Source organism: Propithecus coquereli, unplaced genomic scaffold (assembly GCF_000956105.1).
Source record: "Propithecus coquereli isolate 6110/MARCELLA unplaced genomic scaffold, Pcoq_1.0 Scaffold108, whole genome shotgun sequence".
Lineage (NCBI taxonomy): Eukaryota > Metazoa > Chordata > Mammalia > Primates > Indriidae > Propithecus > Propithecus coquereli.
This window is the reverse complement of record NW_012134747.1, coordinates 6,995,539-7,005,302: the sequence shown is the minus strand read 5'-3', so window position 1 is coordinate 7,005,302 and position 9,764 is coordinate 6,995,539.

Sequence of the window (9,764 nt, the reverse complement as noted above, 5' to 3'; positions counted from 1 at the left end):
GAAGGATGGACATATTTGAAACACGGACTTGGGGTGGGGGGAACCAAGGGCAACACACGTAACCTAAACATCTGTACTCCATAATATGCTGAAATAAAAAAAATGTGTGTCATATGGAAATATGGCCTGAAATATTGAAATGACAGTAGGAATAAAAAAAAAAGGACAACAATATGAGAGAAGATAAAAAATGTGTCCATTTTGATAAATTAGAGGGGGAGGTTAAGATGAGGGGATAAAGTTACTAGCAATATTTTAAACCAGCTAATTGAGAGGGACAACAATTTTGGAAACATAAGACATTGAACACAATTTCAAGGGGGCAACTCAGTTAAATCTCAATGATATTATACTAAAAAAAGAGAATTTAAAAATATAGAGCAAACTGTTGAAAATTATGTCTAGGAGAGAGGTCTAGATTTGAGAACCATTAAAATAAAGTCATAAGAATAGACAAATTCACTCAAGGCAAGCATAAGATAAAACTTAGGAGAAATGGTATCAAAATCTTGATTATTTCTGTTTATTAATAAGTAATAAGTCAAGGCTGAAAACATGCTCCAGTTTGTGCTGAAGAGCCTATGATAACATCTTATGTAATCAAGTGAATGCTACATCATTTGATTCAGTGCTGATACCTCTATTAATGTCCCAAGATTCTAAACAATTGAGGACATTTAATCTCTTCAATATCTTAGTAACATTTTATAATTAACTTACTCTTAATCATTTCTAAATGTCTTTTCTTCTCCAGTGGCCTCATCGATGATGAAGATTGAATGTTTACATTTTGGCTAATGCTTCCAAGGACATTGGATGGCACCAACTGCTAGTGCAAATTCTTAAAAACTGCAACAGTATGAACACAAATCTAATAAATGAATTGACATTATCAATGTGAAAATAGTATCATGAAATAGCAACTTATCATCACCACCAAACCCAAAGATAATGATTTTTTCATTGAAAGTACTTCCTGTAGTCATACTAAATTATCTGATACCCTTTCATGTCCACTTTTAATTTTCTCTGCATTGCCATGACAATAATATTAATAAATCAGAAAACGAGCAGTGATATTTTAATTTCCTAAGGTTGAAATTGTGGTCTTGTAAATATGGCTATAGATTAAAAAAATCTCTCAAGCAATATGTAAGTAAAAAGCACAACTCGAAGCTGTGACAGACGCAATTATGGTAAAAATTATTACAGTGCTTCCATGGCAAAATTGAACATTCTGATTCTTGATAAAGGGTTATTTATATCCAATCGTAAAGCTAATTGCAGGTGCAAGAAAACATGAATCTGTCCATGATACTAACTATGCATTATTTTAAAGTAATATTTTGACATTATGCAACCCTCACAAAGGCAGCAACCATTTATTATTTTGCTCACCACTGTGCCTGGCACTGAATAGATTTTGTAATGCTTATTAAATCAATATATGAGTAAATAAATATATGAATGCATACAGTGTAATAATTTAGCGATAACACTATTGCAACATATAATAAGAAAGATGTTCCTGTCAAAAAAAATAGGCAACAGAGAACCCAAGAAACTTTAGTTCTAGCTGAAGTGATTAATTTGCATTCTTCTATACACATTCATATCAATGTCTCCAAACACAAAGTTATGTTTCACATTTTATGACTTCCCAGGGAAAATGGTACTGACTTGTTTGTTTCTCAAATTAACTTTACACTTAAAAGGAAAACCAATTTATAAATCTAACATCTTCTTAAGTAGATTGGGTATGATATGTTGTTGATAACAGACAACTCGATTAGACTGTCTAGTTAACTGATAGTGCTGGCTAATGTGATCAGTGCATATAGTTGAAACAGTCAATTATAAAACTGAGAAAGACAAAATGAAGGCTAATATTTTAAAGTTCTATTGCAAAATGAAATAAATGAATAGTCATCCTGGTGTTTGGATTCTGTTTGAAATGTTACATGTGGCATTTTCCAACAAAAGATGCAATTAATGTCACGGCTGGCACTGTCATATTGCATCAGAAACACTTCACTGTATGTCTGTCAAAATCAAAGCAGCTGTCAGAATTTAACGTAAAAAATTATTTTAAAGAATTTCTTGTATACTGAGGTTAAGTCCAACCAGTAATTATACAGATAACAGCCAGAAATTCAGACTACAAAATTAATATATTTTTCACCCAAAATATAGTTTTGCTTTACTCTTTCTTGAGTTTTTTTTAAGGATGTGACTTGAAAAAGGACCAATTCACAAAGATGGGAATGCTATTATGACATTAACTTACCATTCTAAGAAGCAAAAGGCGGTTTTTTCTTTCCCCACTAAATGCCGCCTCAGACACTGCCATAAAAATGTAGCATATTATTCCTTATAACTTTTCTATCCTTGGGACAATGTGTTACCCTATCCTGTCTCAAGATTATTGGGTTTCTACAGAGAAATTTATTTCAGTGATTGAGAAGTGAAAGCATAGATAACTCACAAGGCAAGCAGGTAACCTTGCAAATGAGGACAAACCTCAGGAACTAAAAATTGTAGATCTGTGATATACAAATACATCTTTTCTTTATTCTGCAAATGAAAAAGCTTTTGAACATGAAATCTAAGAGAAGATACATTTATGAATCTCCTTAAAACTTTTAATTGGGATAACAATTCCTGGAATGTAGTCAGCATTTCTCAGGTCCCTAAGAGACAGTTACAGGATAAATTGTAAATGAACCTGGGCCAGAGCTTTTGGTATGACCTTGAAATAGTCATTTTACTTCCCTAATTCCATATATCTTTACTTTAGAAATAGTTTTTCCCCCCTCTTTTTTAAGGTTTAGAAAAATAAAACATTATGCAAATATTAATACTACACTAGTCCCAAGCAATATTGTGAAAACTGATTTCAAGGTCAAATAAATGTGGGAAACTTGTCTGTTATTTCCCCTTCTCAAAGATAAAACACTCTGATCTGATGTTTTGCCAAAGATTAAATTCTTTATTTGGTGAGAGCAGGGCCATGAACTACATTCAATTATTTAGGAATAAATCTTCTTGGTATCAGTGAGAATGAATTTCCTTGGAAAAACAGCACAAGAGTAAGTAGTTCAACTACCTAGGAAAGGAGTTCAGAAGACCTTTGCATTTTCAGAATTTTAAATATAATTTACTAACTCCTTGGTTAAACTTAGGGAGGATTGAGTCAACTAAATAGGGGGGGAAGTGCTTTTAAGGATGGTAGGAAGCAGATACCCAAAGCAGACCTGATTTTTTTACTCTCAGGTTCAGCTTAAACCAAGGTGAGTGACTGTGTATTAACTGAAAGAGCTAAACATTGAGTCTTTAACTTTAGGATCCCCAGAGTGGAGATATAGGTTGAAATTGAGAAAGATCATCTTCCTTTAAATTCCACTACCATCTGAGCAAAGATCTGAACCTGCAAAAAGTCATTACAGAAAGGTATAGATTTCATCTGTCAGGCCAGTGTCCAAACATAATTTTCTTTGGCAGTAATATGAAATGATAGTAATATGCCAATCACATGCCAATTGGCTTGGAACAGCCAACTGTATAAGTTATTCCAGTTCTTTAACAACAGAATATATATATACAAATCTAAAAGGGAAAGCTGTTGATGTTCCTGTTAATAAAACAAGTGATGTTCCTGTTAATAAAACAAGTGAGAGTTTAGATGATTGATTAGGAAAATAAGAGAATTGTCACCAATTTTGTGCATTATGTTTTTGCCTGGGCACAAAGACATATGTTGACATACGAGATGTGGGAGTAGTTTGACTAAAAACAAACAAAAAGTTTACTTTGGAATGGGTAGCTAAACTCTGTGCTTCATTTGGAATCCCTGTTATGACATGAAAGAGAGAGAGAGCGAGAGAAAGAAACAGAGATATTATGCAACTCAGTGAAGGGGCCTTTTCAACAAATGATGTTAGAACACTTGGATCTCCCATAGTCAAAAAAATGAAACTCAACTTAAGATTCACTTTATATAAACATAACTAGGAATGGATCACAAACCTAAGTAGGAGAAAATTTTTGTGATCTAGAGTTAGGCAAAAAGTTCCCATCCCTGACACCAAAAGCATAACCCATAATGAAAAATTTGGTTAGTTAAACATTATTAACATTAATAACTTTTGCTCTTTAAATGTCCTGCTAAGTGGATGAAAATACAAGCTACAGACTGAGAGAAAATATTTTTAAATCACATATCCAATGAAGGACAAGGATATAGATAGAATATATGAACATCTTCTGAAATTCAACAAAAAAATCCAATTAAAAAATGGGAAAAGTCACTGGTGTGAAAGTCAAAAGGTACAGCGATCCGGAAAACAGTTTGAAAGTTTTTTAGAAACTAAAAATGCAACCATCATATAATCCAGCCATTGTAGTCCAGGGCATTTATACCAGAAAAGAGAGAAGTTATACACACACTCACACACACACACACACACATGCACACACACACCCCTGTATACAAATGATTATAGCAGCCTATTCATAATAGCCCAAAACTGGAATCATCTCAGATCTCCTTCAATGGTGGATGATTAAACAAACTGTAGTATATCCATTCTAGACAGTACTACTAAGTAATACAAGGAAATGAACTATTTATACACCAAAAATTTGGATAAATCACAGAATTATGATAAGTGAAAAAAAGCCAGTCCCAGAAAGTAACATACTATATGTGATGGACTAAATGTTTGTGTCCCCTAAAAATTCATATGTTGAAGCCCTAGCTCCCAATGTGATGGTTTGGAGAAGGGGCCTTTGGTGATTAGGGTTAGATAAGGTCATGAGGGTGGGGTCCTCATGATGGGATTAGTGCCCCTGTAAGAATAGACACCAGAGTGCTTGCTCACTTTTTCTCTCAGCCATGCGAGGACACAGAAGGTAGCCATCTGCAAGCCAGGAAGAGAGTCTTCAACAGTAAGTAAATTAGTCAACATCTTTATCTTGAACTTCCCAGCATTTAGAACTGTGAGTAGGTAATTTCTCTTGTTTAAGCCCCCCAATCAGTGGTATTTTGTTAAGACAACATGAGAGGACCAAGGCATTATATAATTCCATTTATATAACATTTTTTAAATGACAAATTTATAGAAATGGAGAACTGATTAGTGTTTTCCAGGGGTTAAGGAATGAGTGGGAATAGGAGGAAAAATGGATATGGCTATAAAATGACCACCTGAGGGACTATCATCATAAGGAAACTGTTCTGTGTCTTGACTGTATCAATGTCAATATCCTGGCTATTATACTATGGATTTGAAAGATGCTAATATTGGGTGAAACTAAGAAAAGTGTTCATGGGATTTCTCTCCATTATTTCCTACAAGTGCTTGTAAGTCCACAATATGTCAAAATTTTAAAAAAGTTTAATTAAAAGTGGCTATGAATCAGAAAGAGAGAGAGAGAAAGTTAATAGCATGTAATAATCCCAGCAAGAATCAAAAGGTTTAGATGAATCAGGACAAAGTTTCCAATTGCATAAGAGTAATTACAGGAATCAGAGTCCTCATTTTTGTACTTACTGAAGAGAGGATTTGGTTTGGAGAAAATACCTTCGAAGCAGAAATATCTTTTATTTTCAGGATTTTTTGCTTTTTAGAATAAACAATTAAGAATCTGAAATAGAGACCTATCCTTCCAAATTGCCAGAGATTTTATTGTTATTGTGATCTTCTCCTTGCTAATATATTACATGTAACAACATTTTCTTTATATTTTTGTTAGACAAAGTAAACAATGAGAAAGAATTTCCTGGGTCATAGAAGATGTGAATCTGTAAAATGTTATTGGGTATTATGATAAATAATAAAGATCTCCATTCTACATTTCAGAATCGAAAATGAATGCCACCTTTCCTCTAGCTAAATAAATAAATAAACAAGTGGAAGAGTGCATGGTTCCTATTGAAGGTATTATCACTTGTCAAAAGGTAGAAAGGGAGGGAAGCAATTGAACTCTTCACTATTCTGTTTACTATTTTATCCTTTTACCAAGTAAATTTCCATTAAATCTTGGTGTTATGGGCTGATTTCACAGCAGGAACACACCGAAACAGACTTTAGAAAAGAAAGAATTGTCTTTTTAAAGTGTAAAAGAATCCATGCATTTATTGATTTTCTTGTCTTTCCCTTCAAATCCTTTGAAATATGATCAAAAAAGTGTCTCCATTTTATATACCACAATTTCCTTTTAATAGCTTTTTCTCCACAACAGAGTCAGAGCTCTGCTTTCCTAACTAAAGAGGAAAAAGCTGTCTCAAAGGAAAAAATAACAGCCCAGCTAAGCCAACCCCAAACCACCATTAAATGTGTGAACATTGGAAAGGTCAGAGAAAGGCTGCGTGGGGCCTAAACTCTCCCTGCCTTAGCTGCTCTGACTGGTGGGGCCTCACTAGACGACACGGTTTATCTTTTTTGTTCTTCTCCTAGGCATCACCCGCCCATCCCATTTCCATTTTTATTTTCTGTTTTCTTACTTCACTTCTTTGTTTTCTGTCCCTGATCTACCCATGGCATTGCATTGCCTCCCAGCTCCAGCAGTCAGAAAGAACTATCTTTTGAGAATTCATGGAATGTTTAACATCTTAAAATGTGTGTGGTTTAACTAGTGTCTAATATTTGAATCCCACAGACAACACTCTTGCCAAAAGATGTCAACTAACATAACATGGGGAAACTTCCAGATATAGGAAATTTGCTCTTTCCCGGAAGCTTTTTTTGAAATTATTTTTAGGCAGTTCTGACAGGTAAAAATAGCCTTCTTACAGTTTTGGTGAAAATATGTGCCTAATGCTTCTAATTCTAGTCCTTGGGGCTATTCAAGATAAGTTCATCCCTCTCATATGTGACAGCCTATGTAATGCTTGACGACGGCAAACATGTCTATTTTCTCCTGATCATGTCCATCCTGTCTTCTTGACACATTTCATTCTGAAACAGCTTTAAAGTTCTTATAAGTGCCTTTTTCATCCTGATTTTTACATGTTTTATAATCACCCATTACACTATAGCCTTTTTAAACGACCATGTGCTTTCACTGGTAAGTACAGTGGGGCAGTTAAGCACAGATTGAAACATTGGCTCTGGTGCCCACTAACTCCATGGCCCTCTCATTCCCTCAATTTCTTCATTTGTGAACTACTAATACTGCACGTACATATCTCACAAGGTTTTTCATGTGCATTAAATGTGTTCATACATGCAGAGAATTTAACAGTGACTATAAGATACTAGTCAAGAAATTTTAGCTATCATCATCATCATCATCATCATCACCATCATCACCATCATCCTGATATGATCTTAGAGAAGACTTAGGTGAGACAGGATCATCTCCAGTCTCATTCTAAGCTAATCTTCTTTAATGTGGTCTAAATTCTGATTTGGTTTTTGATACCTGAATAACATTATAGAACGCAAAATCTATAAGAATGTATGAAAATGGACTAAAAGCAATCACGTAAGTATTTACTGAAGAAGTTGTTGTTGAAGCAGATGTTAAAGAACTAGTGGAATTATGTTTGGACAGAGCAATACCGGGGTCTTTTTAACCAAAGGAATATGAACACGAGATGGGCCCCTAGTCCAGTATTTAGTCCTACCTAATTGGACCAGAAAAGACAAATAGGTAATTTTGGAAAGGTCGACTGAGACCAATCCAATTATGAAAATACCTTGATTTCTGCTACAGTGGGAGTTCCCGGTAAAGTATAATCTGTGGTTACTCTAGATTTCAGACACAGTAGAAGAAATTAGGTATTTGTGACTAGTAATGCCTAACACATTGTCTCTGGAATTTTCAGTTTTTTTTTTGAGACAGAGTCTCACTCATTTTGCCCGAGCTAGAGTGCCGTGGCATCATCCTAGCTCACAGCAACCTCAAACTCCTGGGCTCAAGCGATCCTACTGCCTCAGCCTCCCGAGTAGCTGGGACTACAGGCATGCACCACCATGTCCAGCTAATTTTTTCTATATATTTTTAGTTGTCCGATTAATTTCTTTCTATTTTTTTTTAGTAGAGACGGGCTCTCGCTCTTGCTCAGGCTGGTCTCGAACTCCTGAGCTCAAACAATCCGCCCGCCTCGGCCTCCCAGAGTGCTAGGATTACAGGCGTGAGCCACCGCGCCCGGCCTCAATTTTTTAACTAGTAAAGAACCCTCGCTGTTTAAGTTACTGTAACTTGGTATTTCTAGTACTTATAACTGAAAAAGAACCATATAGGAGGAACCATATAGCAGTGTTAACAAAAAAACATGGGTTTGACACCATATAGACTTAAATTCCAAACCTAGATCTGACATTTAAAAGACAAATTATTAAATCTCCTTACTTTCTTCATCTGTTCAAATAATAAAAAAAAAAAAATCAGAGAGATAATTTGGAAGGACAGTCATTGGTTCCAAATAGAAAACATGGGATGACATTATTTTTCTGAGGAGGAGATGAAAATATCTGAATTGTCAAAGGTGAAAAGGGCAACATGGAAAATTATGATTTATTTTTCACATTTATCTTGACAAGCAGCTTGTATATAACTCAGACATTCTTTCCAATCAGAACTGTAGAAATGATTATGCAGTGGGCCTTTTTGGCACCACTAAGTCCTCTGAAATGACACATTTTGGTCCCTGCTAGAAGCTGCTTTCGTTGAAGTAGTTCCCAGTCCTTTAATCTATAGTGGGATCTCTCTTTTAAAATATATTCTCATATACAGTTCCAGCTCTGTAGAAATTATTATGTGATCACAAGTGTGGTGCTACTGCAGGTTATATGCGGTGTGATTCAGAGGAACATGGACACTATCCTTTTAACAATTTTGCCCAGGGAAAACCTAAATGAACTCACTAAGTCTTCTCTGGTTCAACGATTGAGGAAATTCTCCCCAGAGCTTGACAATAGCAGCCAGACAGTAAGTTACTAAATTCCTACTTGAATGTGGGCCTTGACTCTTCCACCAACATTACCTACCTATGCCCCATTAAAGGAGTTTTAGTTTGAATTACAGAGTAAGCAGAACTGTAACAGAGAGAGGAATTGCACCTAGCAGCATGGAAAGATAAAAAGAGTTCCGTTTGTCTGTATATATAACAACATGCTCTCCACCTTCTGCAATAAAGAGAGCTAGAGTACATTCATGAATGACTTTAAAATACAAAACAGAACAGGGATCTTTTCATCGTAACTCTCACTTCCCACTGGGGTCCTTGAGAGTAATTCACCCCAGCACTGCTGAATATCCTAATGTGGGGGAGGAGAAGAGGAGATGAGCCCTGTTGGTGAGATCATCATCCCACAAATCACTGTTATTTACTGATGTGGCAACCTGTCCTTCACCACTCTGCTAGCTATTTCTCCCAGCTTTACTTCTTCAGACACAGTATTATTAGGAATGACATCTTGGCACAGAAAATGCCAATTCTCTAGTGCTGTAATGACATTTCTGGATGTACTGTCTAAGAAATGCTCTATGAAATTGTGTTTTGCAGGGCTAGGTCAGCGACTACAAAATAGAAGAAGTAAATTCACAAAAAATGATATTTTATTACATGAAGGGAAATCATCGTAACTAAGAAGCTGAAAGTGAAGTTGATAACACTTTTATTTACTTGTCAGGAAACAGCTATAAGATGGGAAAGAAATCATACTATTGCATTTCATTCTCTATCCTATAGAAGAAAAGAATTTTGGCTATATACAAGGTACCATTAGGTAGTATTTAAGGAACACAAAATTATG